This window comes from Rana temporaria, unplaced genomic scaffold (genome assembly GCF_905171775.1).
Source record: "Rana temporaria unplaced genomic scaffold, aRanTem1.1, whole genome shotgun sequence".
NCBI classification, from domain to species: domain Eukaryota; kingdom Metazoa; phylum Chordata; class Amphibia; order Anura; family Ranidae; genus Rana; species Rana temporaria.
The window spans coordinates 1-12,533 of NW_024404639.1; the positions used below are offsets into that span (position 1 = coordinate 1).

Sequence of the window (12,533 nt, forward strand, 5' to 3'; positions counted from 1 at the left end):
CCTCAGATTAAAAGTCTGATGCTCTACCGACTGAGCTATCCAGGCTCTGAAAGCTCTACCTCCAGAGCAGTCCAAGCTGCTTGAATCTTGACATCTATGGTGGAAAAAGTGCATTCTTTTAATCTGAGGTTTCTGGCTTAGTTTTACCTATAGGTCAATGCTCTTTCACCGGAAACAAGGGCCTTGCAAAAAGACACCGCCCCAAAGGCTTCCTTAACCCTGGACCAAGACGCTTCCAGTATTCTTAATCAGTAACTGGGTTACAAATAAAGACAGTTCACCTTTAGCCTCATGATGCCAGGTCCAGCAGAGGAAACGCAGGCCAAAAAACAATGTAGAATCCACTCTGGATTATAGGCAAGTGAAGAACGAGTGGCGAGTTCCAACCACAGATTGTTTACTTGAGCCCAGGTAAGCTGCCAAACAGTTGTTCTAGCAATCACCTTCAGCCATCTTTATTTCTGGCGCAGATTCCAAGAGCCTAGAGGGGGGAGTTGGCGTCCTAGGACATTTTTAACTCTTTGGTCCAGTGAGCATTCCTGGCAGATGTGCATAAAGACTGCCCTATCGTCAGCTCAAGGACCTCACAGGTAGTTTAAAGGCAGCGCCCGAACAGGGACTTGAACCCTGGACCCTCAGATTAAAAGTCTGATGCTCTACCGACTGAGCTATCCGGGCTCTGAAAGCTCTACCTCCAGAGCAGTCCAAGCTGCTTGAATCTTGACATCTATGGTGGAAAAAGAGCATTCTTTTAATCTGAGGTTTCTGGCTTAGTTTTACCTATAGGTCAATGCTCTTTCACCGGAAACAAGGGCCTTGCAAAAAGACACCGCCCCAAAGGCTTCCTTAACCCTGGACCAAGACGCTTCCAGTATTCTTAATCAGTGACTGGGTTACAAATAAAGACAGTTCACCTTTAGCCTCATGATGCCAGGTCCAGCGAAGAAACGCAGGCCAAAAAACAAGGTAGAATCCACTCTGGCAAGTGAAGAACGAGTGGCGAGTGCCAACCGCGGATTGTTTACTGGAGCCCAAGCAGTTGTTCTAGCAATCACCTTCAGCCATCTTTATTTCTGGCGCAGATTCCAAGAGCCTAGAGGGGGGAGTTGGCGTCCTAGGACATTTTTAACTCTTTGGTCCAGGGAGCATTCCTGGCAGATGTGCATAAAGACTGCCCTATCGTCAGCTCAAGGACCTCACAGGTAGTCTAAAGGCATCGCCCGAACAGGGACTTGAACCCTGGACCCTCAGATTAAAAGTCTGATGCTCTACCGACTGAGCTATCCAGGCTCTGAAAGCTTTACCTCCAGAGCAGTCCAAGCTGCTTGAATCTTGACATCTATGGTGGAAAAAGAGCATTCTTTTAATCTGAGGTTTCTGGCTTAGTTTTACCTATAGGTCAATGCTCTTTCACCGGAAACAAGGGCCTTGCAAAAAAGACACCGCCCCAAAGGCTTCCTTAACCCTGGACCAAGACGCTTACAGTATTCTTAATCAGTGACTGGGTTACAAATAAAGACAGTTCACCTTTAGACTCATGATGCCAGGTCCAGCGAAGAAAACGCATGCCAAAAAACAAGGTAGAATCCACTCTGGCAAGTGAAGAACGAGTGGCGAGTGCCAACCGCGGATTGTTTACTGGAGCCCAAGCAGTTGTTCTAGCAATCACCTTCAGCCATCTTTATTTCTGGCGCAGATTCCAAGAGCCTAGAGGGGGGAGTTGGCATCATAGGACATTTTTAACTCTTTGGTCCAGGGAGCATTCCTGGCAGATGTGCATAAAGACTGCCCTATCGTCAGCTCAAGGACCTCACAGGTAGTCTAAAGGCATCGCCCGAACAGGGACTTGAACCCTGGACCCTCAGATTAAAAGTCTGATGCTCTACCGACTGAGCTATCCAGGCTCTGAAAGCTCTACCTCCAGAGCAGTCCAAGCTGCTTGAATATTGACATCTATGTTGGAAAAAGAGCATTCTTTTAATCTGAGGTTTCTGGCTTAGTTTTACCTATAGGTCAATGCTCTTTCACCGGAAACAAGGGCCTTGCAAAAAAGACACCGCCCCAAAGGCTTCCTTAACCCTGGACCAAGACGCTTCCAGTATTCTTAATCAGCGACTGGGTTACAAATAAAGACAGTTCACCTTTAGACTCATGATGCCAGGTCCAGCGGAGGAAACGCAGGCCAAAAAACAAGGTAGAATCCACTCTGGCAAGTGAAGAACGAGTGGCGAGTGCCAACCACAGATTGTTTACTGGAGCCCAAACAGTTGTTCTAGCAATCACCTTCAGCCATCTTTATTTCTGGCGCAGATTCCAAGAGCCTAGAGGGGGGAGTTGGCGTCCTAGGACATTTTTAACTCTTTGGTCCAGTGAGCATTCCTGGCAGATGTGCATAAAGACTGCCCTATCGTCAGCTCAAGGACCTCACAGGTAGTTTAAAGGCAGCGCCCAAACAGGGACTTGAACCCTGGACCCTCAGATTAAAAGTCTGATGCTCTACCGACTGAGCTATCCGGGCTCTGAAAGCTCTACCTCCAGAGCAGTCCAAGCTGCTTGAATCTTGACATCTATGGTGTAAAAAGTGCATTCTTTTAATCTGAGGTTTCTGGCTTAGTTTTACCTATAGGTCAATGCTCTTTCACCGGAAACAAGGGCCTTGCAAAAAGACACCGCCCCAAAGGCTTCCTTAACCCTGGACCAAGACGCTTCCAGTATTCTTAATCAGTGACTGGGTTACAAATAAAGACAGTTCACCTTTAGCCTCATGATGCCAGGTCCAGCAGAGGAAACGCAGGCCAAAAAACAAGGTAGAATCCACTCTGGATTATAGGCAAGTGAAGAACGAGTGGCGAGTCCCAACCACAGATTGTTTACTTGAGCCCAGGTAAGCTGCCAAACAGTTGTTCTAGCAATCACCTTCAGCCATCTTTATTTCTGGCGCAGATTCCAAGAGCCTAGATGGGGGAGTTGGCGTCCTAGGACATTTTTAACTCTTTGGTCCAGTGAGCATTCCTGGCAGATGTGCATAAAGACTGCCCTATCGTCAGATCAAGGACCTCACAGGTAGTTTAAAGGCAGCGCCCGAACAGGGACTTGAACCCTGGACCCTCAGATTAAAAGTCTGATGCTCTACCGACTGAGCTATCCGGGCTCTGAAAGCTCTACCTCCAGAGCAGTCCAAGCTGCTTGAATCTTGACATCTATGGTGGAAAAAGAGCATTCTTTTAATCTGAGGTTTCTGGCTTAGTTTTACCTATAGGTCAATGCTCTTTCACCGGAAACAAGGGCCTTGCAAAAAGACACCGCCCCAAAGGCTTCCTTAACCCTGGACCAAGACGCTTCCAGTATTCTTAATCAGTGACTGGGTTACAAATAAAGACAGTTCACCTTTAGCCTCATGATGCCAGGTCCAGCGAAGAAAACGCATGCCAAAAAACAAGGTAGAATCCACTCTGGCAAGTGGAGAACGAGTGGCGAGTGCCAACCGCGGATTGTTTACTGGAGCCCAAGCAGTTGTTCTAGCAATCACCTTCAGCCATCTTTATTTCTGGCGCAGATTCCAAGAGCCTAGAGGGGGGAGTTGGCATCATAGGACATTTTTAACTCTTTGGTCCAGGGAGCATTCCTGGCAGATGTGCATAAAGACTGCCCTATCGTCAGCTCAAGGACCTCACAGGTAGTCTAAAGGCATCGCCCGAACAGGGACTTGAACCCTGGACCCTCAGATTAAAAGTCTGATGCTCTACCGACTGAGCTATCCAGGCTCTGAAAGCTTTACCTCCAGAGCAGTCCAAGCTGCTTGAATCTTGACATCTATGGTGGAAAAAGAGCATTCTTTTAATCTGAGGTTTCTGGCTTAGTTTTACCTATAGGTCAATGCTCTTTCACCGGAAACAAGGGCCTTGCAAAAAAGACACCGCCCCAAAGGCTTCCTTAACCCTGGACCAAGACGCTTCCAGTATTCTTAATCAGTGACTGGGTTACAAATAAAGACAGTTCACCTTTAGACTCATGATGCCAGGTCCAGCGAAGAAAACGCATGCCAAAAAACAAGGTAGAATCCACTCTGGCAAGTGAAGAACGTGTGGCGAGTGCCAACCGCGGATTGTTTACTGGAGCCCAAGCAGTTGTTCTAGCAATCACCTTCAGCCATCTTTATTTCTGGCGCAGATTCCAAGAGCCTAGAGGGGGGAGTTGGCATCATAGGACATTTTTAACTCTTTGGTCCAGGGAGCATTCCTGGCAGATGTGCATAAAGACTGCCCTATCGTCAGCTCAAGGACCTCACAGGTAGTCTAAAGGCATCGCCCGAACAGGGACTTGAACCCTGGACCCTCAGATTAAAAGTCTGATGCTCTACCGACTGAGCTATCCAGGCTCTGAAAGCTCTACCTCCAGAGCAGTCCAAGCTGCTTGAATATTGACATCTATGTTGGAAAAAGAGCATTCTTTTAATCTGAGGTTTCTGGCTTAGTTTTACCTATAGGTCAATGCTCTTTCACCGGAAACAAGGGCCTTGCAAAAAAGACACCGCCCCAAAGGCTTCCTTAACCCTGGACCAAGACGCTTCCAGTATTCTTAATCAGTGACTGGGTTACAAATAAAGACAGTTCACCTTTAGACTCATGATGCCAGGTCCAGCGGAGGAAACGCAGGCCAAAAAACAAGGTAGAATCCACTCTGGCAAGTGAAGAACGAGTGGCGAGTGCCAACCACAGATTGTTTACTGGAGCCCAAACAGTTGTTCTAGCAATCACCTTCAGCCATCTTTATTTCTGGCGCAGATTCCAAGAGCCTAGAGGGGGGAGTTGGCATCCTAGGACATTTTTAACTCTTTGGTCCAGTGAGCATTCCTGGCAGATGTGCATAAAGACTGCCCTATCGTCAGCTCAAGGACCTCACAGGTAGTTTAAAGGCAGCGCCCAAACAGGGACTTGAACCCTGGACCCTCAGATTAAAAGTCTGATGCTCTACCGACTGAGCTATCCGGGCTCTGAAAGCTCTACCTCCAGAGCAGTCCAAGCTGCTTGAATCTTGACATCTATGGTGTAAAAAGTGCATTCTTTTAATCTGAGGTTTCTGGCTTAGTTTTACCTATAGGTCAATGCTCTTTCACCGGAAACAAGGGCCTTGCAAAAAGACACCGCCCCAAAGGCTTCCTTAACCCTGGACCAAGACGCTTCCAGTATTCTTAATCAGTGACTGGGTTACAAATAAAGACAGTTCACCTTTAGCCTCATGATGCCAGGTCCAGCAGAGGAAACGCAGGCCAAAAAACAAGGTAGAATCCACTCTGGATTATAGGCAAGTGAAGAGCGAGTGGTGAGTCCCAACCACAGATTGTTTACTTGAGCCCAGGTAAGCTGCCAAACAGTTGTTCTAGCAATCACCTTCAGCCATCTTTATTTCTGGCGCAGATTCCAAGAGCATAGAGGGGGGAGTTGGCGTCCTAGGACATTTTTAACTCTTTGGTCCAGTGAGCATTCCTGGCAGATGTGCATAAAGACTGCCCTATCGTCAGCTCAAGGACCTCACAGGAATTTTAAAGGCAGCGCCCGAACAGGCACTTGAACCCTGGACCCTCAGATTAAAAGTCTGATGCTCTACCGACTGAGCTATCCGGGCTTTGAAAGCTCTACCTCCAGAGCAGTCCAAGCTGCTTGAATCTTGACATCTATGGTGGAAAAAGTGCATTCTTTTAATCTGAGGTTTCTGGCTTAGTTTTACCTATAGGTCAATGCTCTTTCACCGGAAACAAGGGCCTTGCAAAAAGACACCGCCCCAAAGGCTTCCTTAACCCTGGACCAAGACGCTTCCAGTATTCTTAATCAGTGACTGGGTTACAAATAAAGACAGTTCACCTTTAGCCTCATGATGCCAGGTCCAGCAGAGGAAACGCAGGCCAAAAAACAAGGTAGAATCCACTCTGGATTATAGGCAAGTGAAGAACGAGTGGCGAGTCCCAACCACAGATTGTTTACTTGAGCCCAGGTAAGCTGCCAAACAGTTGTTCTAGCAATCACCTTCAGCCATCTTTATTTCTGGCGCAGATTCCAAGAGCCAAGAGGGGGGAGTTGGCGTCCTAGGACATTTTTAACTCTTTGGTCCAGTGAGCATTCCTGGCAGATGTGCATAAAGACTGCCCTATCGTCAGCTCAAGGACCTCACAGGTAGTTTAAAGGCAGCGCCCGAACAGGGACTTGAACCCTGGACCCTCAGATTAAAAGTCTGATGCTCTACCGACTGAGCTATCCAGGCTCTGAAAGCTCAACCTCCAGAGCAGTCCAAGCTGCTTGAATCTTGACATCTATGGTGGAAAAAGTGCATTCTTTTAATCTGAGGTTTCTGGCTTAGTTTTACCTATAGGTCAATGCTCTTTCACCGGAAACAAGGGCCTTGCAAAAAGACACCGCCCCAAAGGCTTCCTTAACCCTGGACCAAGACGCTTCCAGTATTCTTAATCAGTGACTGGGTTACAAATAAAGACAGTTCACCTTTAGCCTCATGATGCCAGGTCCAGCAGAGGAAACGCAGGCCAAAAAACAAGGTAGAATCCACTCTGGCAAGTGAAGAACGAGTGGCGAGTGCCAACCACAGATTGTTTACTGTAGCCCAAACTGTTGTTCTAGCAATCACCTTCAGCCATCTTTATTTCTGGCGCAGATTCCAAGAGCCGAGAGGGGGGAGTTGGCGTCCTAGGACATTTTTAACTCTTTGGTCCAGTGAGCATTCCTGGCAGATGTGCATAAAGACTGCCCTATCGTCAGCTCAAGGACCTCACAGGTAGTTTAAAGGCAGCGCCCGAACAGGGACTTTAACCCTGGACCCTCAGATTAAAAGTCTGATGCTCTACCGACTGAGCTATCCGGGCTCTGAAAGCTCTACCTCCAGAGCAGTCCAAGCTGCTTGAATCTTGACATCTATGGTGGAAAAAGTGCATTCTTTTAATCTGAGGTTTCTGGCTTAGTTTTACCTATAGGTCAATGCTCTTTCACCGGAAACAAGGGCCTTGCAAAAAGACACCGCCCCAAAGGCTTCCTTAACCCTGGACCAAGACGCTTCCAGTATTCTTAATCAGTGACTGGGTTACAAATAAAGACAGTTCACCTTTAGCCTCATGATGCCAGGTCCAGCAGAGGAAACGCAGGCCAAAAAACAAGGTAGAATCCACTCTGGATTATAGGCAAGTGAAGAACGAGTGGCGAGTCCCAACCACAGATTGTTAACTTGAGCCCAGGTAAGCTGCCAAACAGTTGTTCTAGCAATCACCTTCAGCCATCTTTATTTCTGGCGCAGATTCCAAGAGCCTAGATGGGGGAGTTGGCGTCCTAGGACATTTTTAACTCTTTGGTCCAGTGAGCATTCCTGGCAGATGTGCATAAAGACTGCCCTATCGTCAGATCAAGGACCTCACAGGTAGTTTAAATGCAGCGCCCAAACAGGGACTTGAACCCTGGACCCTCAGATTAAAAGTCTGATGCTCTACCGACTGAGCTATCCGGGCTCTGAAAGCTCTACCTCCAGAGCAGTCCAAGCTGCTTGAATCTTGACATCTATGGTGGAAAAAGAGCATTCTTTTAATCTGAGGTTTCTGGCTTAGTTTTACCTATAGGTCAATGCTCTTTCACCGGAAACAAGGGCCTTGCAAAAAGACACCGCCCCAAAGGCTTCCTTAACCCTGGACCAAGACGCTTCCAGTATTCTTAATCAGTGACTGGGTTACAAATAAAGACAGTTCACCTTTAGCCTCATGATGCCAGGTCCAGCGAAGGAAACGCAGGCCAAAAAACAAGGTAGAATCCACTCTGGCAAGTGAAGAACGAGTGGCGAGTGCCAACCACAGATTGTTTACTGTAGCCCAAACTGTTGTTCTAGCAATCACCTTCAGCCATCTTTATTTCTGGCGCAGATTCCAAGAGCCTAGAGGGGGGAGTTGGCATCCTAGGACATTTTTAACTCTTTGGTCCAGTGAGCATTCCTGGCAGATGTGCATAAAGACTGCCCTATCGTCAGCTCAAGGACCTCACAGGTAGTTTAAAGGCAGCGCCCGAACAGGGACTTTAACCCTGGACCCTCAGATTAAAAGTCTGATGCTCTACCGACTGAGCTATCCGGGCTCTGAAAGCTCTACCTCCAGAGCAGTCCAAGCTGCTTGAATCTTGACATCTATGGTGGAAAAAGTGCATTCTTTTAATCTGAGGTTTCTGGCTTAGTTTTACCTATAGGTCAATGCTCTTTCACCGGAAACAAGGGCCTTGCAAAAAGACACCGCCCCAAAGGCTTCCTTAACCCTGGACCAAGACGCTTCCAGTATTCTTAATCAGTGACTGGGTTACAAATAAAGACAATTCACCTTTAGCCTCATGATGCCAGGTCCAGCAGAGGAAACGCAGGCCAAAAAACAAGGTAGAATCCACTCTGGATTATAGGCAAGTGAAGAACGAGTGGCGAGTGCCAACCACAGATTGTTTACTGGAGCCCAAACAGTTGTTCTAGCAATCACCTTCAGCCATCTTTATTTCTGGCGCAGATTCCAAAAGCCGAGAGGGGGGAGTTGGCGTCCTAGGACATTTTTAACTCTTTGGTCCAGTGAGCATTCCTGGCAGATGTGCATAAAGACTGCCCTATCGTCAGCTCAAGGACCTCACAGGTAGTTTAAAGGCAGCGCCCGAACAGGGACTTGAACGCTGGACCCTCAGATTAAAAGTATGATGCTCTACCGACTGAGCTATCCAGGCTCTGAAAGCTCTACCTCCAGAGCAGTCCAAGCTGCTTGAATCTTGACATCTATGGTGTAAAAAGTGCATTCTTTTAATCTGAGGTTTCTGGCTTAGTTTTACCAATAGGTCAATGCTCTTTCACCGGAAACAAGGGCCTTGCAAAAAGACACCGCCCCAAAGGCTTCCTTAACCCTGGACCAAGACGCTTCCAGTATTCTTAATCAGTGACTGGGTTACAAATAAAGACAGTTCACCTTTAGCCTCATGATGCCAGGTCCAGCAGAGGAAACACAGGCCAAAAAACAAGGTAGAATCCACTCTGGATTATAGGCAATTGAAGAACGAGTGGCGAGTCCCAACCACAGATTGTTTACTTGAGCCCAGGTAAGCGCCCAAACAGTTGTTCTAGCAATCACCTTCAGCCAACTTTATTTCTGGCGCAGATTCCAAAAGCCGAGAGGGGGGAGTTGGCGTCCTAGGACATTTTTTTAACTCTTTGGTCCAGTGAGCATTCCTGGCAGATGTGCATAAAGACTGCCCTATCGTCAGCTCAAGGACCTCACAGGTAGTTTAAAGGCAGCGCCCGAACAGGGACTTGAACCCTGGACCCTCAGATTAAAAGTATGATGCTCTACCGACTGAGCTATCCGGGCTCTGAAAGCTCTACCTCCAGAGCAGTCCAAGCTGCTTGAATCTTGACATCTATGGTGGAAAAAGTGCATTCTTTTAATCTGAGGTTTCTGGCTTAGTTTTACCTATAGGTCAATGCTCTTTCACCGGAAACAAGGGCCTTGCAAAAAGACACCGCCCCAAAGGCTTCCTTAACCCTGGACCAAGACGCTTCCAGTATTCTTAATCAGTGACTGGGTTACAAATAAAGACAGTTCACCTTTAGCCTCATGATGCCAGGTCCAGCAGAGGAAACACAGGCCAAAAAACAAGGTAGAATCCACTCTGGATTATAGGCAGGTCCAGGCTCAGCAGAGGAAACGCAGGCCAAAAAACAAGGTAGAATCCACTCTGGATTATAGGCAAGTGAAGAACGAGTGGCGAGTCCCAACCACAGATTGTTTACTTGAGCCCAGGTAAGCTGCCAAACAGTTGTTCTAGCAATCACCTTCAGCCATCTTTATTTCTGGCGCAGATTCCAAGAGCCTAGAGGGGGGAGTTGGCATCCTAGGACATTTTTAACTCTTTGGTCCAGTGAGCATTCCTGGCAGATGTGCATAAAGACTGCCCTATCGTCAGCTCAAGGACCTCACAGGTAGTTTAAAGGCAGCGCCCGAACAGGGACTTGAATCCTGGACCCTCAGATTAAAAGTCTGATGCTCTACCGACTGAGCTATCCGGGCTCTGAAAGCTCTACCTCCAGAGCAGTCCAAGCTGCTTGAATCTTGACATCTTTGGTGGAAAAAGTGCATTCTTTTAATCTTAGGTTTCTGGCTTAGTTTTACCTATAGGTCAATGCTCTTTCACCGGAAACAAGGGCCTTGCAAAAAGACACCGCCCCAAAGGCTTCCTTAACCCTGGACCAAGACGCTTCCAGTATTCTTAATTTCAATAGTTTTTTATTGTTTTATACGGTATAAACATACATGGAAAACATGTCGTGGGTATACATATGTTAGTACACGCGGATGTCCAAAGTCCAACAGAAGTAGACATCCGTATTATACAATACAAAATAAGAGTACAGCTTTGGGAATGCAATTCTACGATTCAGCGGGTAACACATAGACGTGCCTTGGGACCCATCTTCCAGAGGTCACCCCTTAGGTACTTGCTGTGACCTGTGGAATCGGGCCTATACCCTCCAAGCTGCACATGCTCTCAAAATTGCTGCATAGTGTATGCAACAATACTCTCCACGAACATTTGTATGCTACTCATATAAGAGATTTAAACTGTAATGTTGAACATGGAGCAACATACTCCGTGGTTACAAATTTAACAAAGGAAGCCAAAAATAGCCAAAAATAACGAAAAATAAAATAAAATAAGATAAAATAAGGAAAAGGAAAAGGAAGGAACCAGCACTTCGCCTTGAACTAGATTTACAACTTATTTATCAGTTTTTAATACTATAACCGTTCTTAATATAGGAGTTTGTTAGTGTCGTACCGATCCACCCAGGACTGCCATTGAGTAAGAAACGTGGTAATTCTGCCCTCCGAATAGGCTAGCATGCGTTCATACATGAAGTGCAAAGACACGGTTTTAACCACATCTTCTACCTTGGGGCTCACATTGGATCTCCAAAGTCTCAGTATGACCAACTTGGCTGCCAGTAGGAGATGTATGATGCATTTCCTAAAAGGAGGAGGAAAGTCCTCTATGCCCAGGTGTAATATGGCTAAGGAAGGTGAGAGGTGTACAGCGAGTCCCGTAACCTGGCGCATAATTGCAAATATGCTACTCCAGAATCCAGCCAATTTCCCACATGCCCATAAAATATGAAACAGTGATCCCACTTGTGAGCACTGTCTCCAGCAAAGTGGAGATTCTTCATGACCAAACTTAGCGAGTCTGGATGGAGTTAGGTACCACCTTTGAGTAACCTTGTGATAAAGTTCCCATAAGTTGGCACTTTTGGTGGCTGAGAGTGTGTATCGTAGTGCTTTGAGCCATTGGTCGTCCACATAGGGACCACCTAGATCTCTTTCCCATGCCATTAAGGCGTTGCTCTTAACAAAGATATCTTTGTTGTTAAGTAGGTTGTAAATTAATGTTATACCCTTACTCTTGCTTCTCTGAGAGGTGAAAAATGTTTTTGTTTTCCAGAATATCTTATAGGGCTTATATTGTTTACTTTTGAGGAATGACTGTACTCTAAGGAAGCTGAATTGTTCCGAACTAGGGAGATTGTATGTAGTTTGTAATTGCTGAAAGGGTTTCAGTTTCCCCTCCTCTAGAATATCAGAAATCCACTGTACACCTCCCATCGTCCACCTCTGCAGGTTTAAATTGGGTATTATTAAGGCTAAGGAGGAGATAGGTATGTCCAAACCCACCATAGGAATTGAAAGTAGCTCCGCCGAGGCAAAGTTCCTCCATGCCTCTAGAGTAGCTACCATAGGGGGTGCTAAGGTCCTTTGTGTGCTTTTGAGGAATGGGCTTGCCAGCAGAAGCGCTGCCAAGTCCCGTCCTGGCGCTTGGTTTTGCTCAAGGGGTCCCCATATTGGGGTTGTCTGGGTTGGGAACCAACTTTTAGCTTGTGTTAAAACAGCCGCTAGATGGTAGTCAGCAAAGGAGGGAACTCCCATGCCCCCGGCCATCCTATTCTTGCACAATTTGTGAAATGCACTACGTGCTCTTTTACCCACCCATATATATCTTGATAGAGTACCTTGTAATTCCCCGAAAAACTTTTTATTCACCGGTATTGGTACCGTTCTAAACACGTACAGCACCTGTGGTAGTATCTGCATTTTGAAGGCGGCCAATCTACCGGACCATGACAAAATATGTTTGCTCAGCGCCTTTGTTCCTTCCCTGACCTTATCCACTAACGGTAAATAATTGGCGGTGAATAATTGCTCTGGATAGGCAGTAAGATGGATCCCCAGGTAGTCAAGTGTGTGGTCATTCCACACATAAGGATAAGCATTTTGCATAATCATTTTCTCATCGACACTGACACCCAGATTTAAGATAAAAGATTTGGTCTCATTCACCTTGTAGTATGATATTTTACCATAATCTCGAAGCAGACAAGAAACCCTTTCCAGGGAAGTCACCGGATTAGTAAGCATCAGTATAACGTCATCAGCGAAAAGGCTGATGACGTGTTTTTTACCTGCTATTGTAAACCCA

The 12,533-nt window shown here is 46.6% G+C and overlaps 15 non-coding genes across 15 annotated transcripts; all 15 read right to left on the reverse strand.

Annotated features, from left to right (window-relative positions):
* Positions 1–605: 605 nt before the first annotated feature.
* On the reverse strand, positions 606–678 carry TRNAK-UUU. The gene has a single exon. It is a non-coding gene; the product is annotated as a tRNA-Lys (tRNA).
* A 539-nt stretch (positions 679–1,217) lies between these two features.
* On the reverse strand, positions 1,218–1,290 carry TRNAK-UUU. Its single transcript has one exon. It is a non-coding gene; the product is annotated as a tRNA-Lys (tRNA).
* A 541-nt stretch (positions 1,291–1,831) lies between these two features.
* TRNAK-UUU lies at positions 1,832–1,904 on the reverse strand. Its single transcript has one exon. It is a non-coding gene; the product is annotated as a tRNA-Lys (tRNA).
* A 541-nt stretch (positions 1,905–2,445) lies between these two features.
* Positions 2,446–2,518, reverse strand: TRNAK-UUU. Its single transcript has one exon. It is a non-coding gene; the product is annotated as a tRNA-Lys (tRNA).
* Positions 2,519–3,078: 560 nt separating this feature from the next.
* On the reverse strand, positions 3,079–3,151 carry TRNAK-UUU. The gene has a single exon. It is a non-coding gene; the product is annotated as a tRNA-Lys (tRNA).
* Positions 3,152–3,691: 540 nt separating this feature from the next.
* On the reverse strand, positions 3,692–3,764 carry TRNAK-UUU. The gene has a single exon. It is a non-coding gene; the product is annotated as a tRNA-Lys (tRNA).
* Positions 3,765–4,305: 541 nt separating this feature from the next.
* Positions 4,306–4,378, reverse strand: TRNAK-UUU. Its single transcript has one exon. It is a non-coding gene; the product is annotated as a tRNA-Lys (tRNA).
* Positions 4,379–4,919: 541 nt separating this feature from the next.
* On the reverse strand, positions 4,920–4,992 carry TRNAK-UUU. Its single transcript has one exon. It is a non-coding gene; the product is annotated as a tRNA-Lys (tRNA).
* A 560-nt stretch (positions 4,993–5,552) lies between these two features.
* Positions 5,553–5,625, reverse strand: TRNAK-UUU. The gene has a single exon. It is a non-coding gene; the product is annotated as a tRNA-Lys (tRNA).
* Positions 5,626–6,185: 560 nt separating this feature from the next.
* TRNAK-UUU lies at positions 6,186–6,258 on the reverse strand. The gene has a single exon. It is a non-coding gene; the product is annotated as a tRNA-Lys (tRNA).
* Positions 6,259–6,798: 540 nt separating this feature from the next.
* Positions 6,799–6,871, reverse strand: TRNAK-UUU. The gene has a single exon. It is a non-coding gene; the product is annotated as a tRNA-Lys (tRNA).
* A 560-nt stretch (positions 6,872–7,431) lies between these two features.
* Positions 7,432–7,504, reverse strand: TRNAK-UUU. The gene has a single exon. It is a non-coding gene; the product is annotated as a tRNA-Lys (tRNA).
* A 540-nt stretch (positions 7,505–8,044) lies between these two features.
* Positions 8,045–8,117, reverse strand: TRNAK-UUU. The gene has a single exon. It is a non-coding gene; the product is annotated as a tRNA-Lys (tRNA).
* Positions 8,118–9,300: 1,183 nt separating this feature from the next.
* Positions 9,301–9,373, reverse strand: TRNAK-UUU. Its single transcript has one exon. It is a non-coding gene; the product is annotated as a tRNA-Lys (tRNA).
* Positions 9,374–9,999: 626 nt separating this feature from the next.
* TRNAK-UUU lies at positions 10,000–10,072 on the reverse strand. Its single transcript has one exon. It is a non-coding gene; the product is annotated as a tRNA-Lys (tRNA).
* Positions 10,073–12,533: the final 2,461 nt, after the last annotated feature.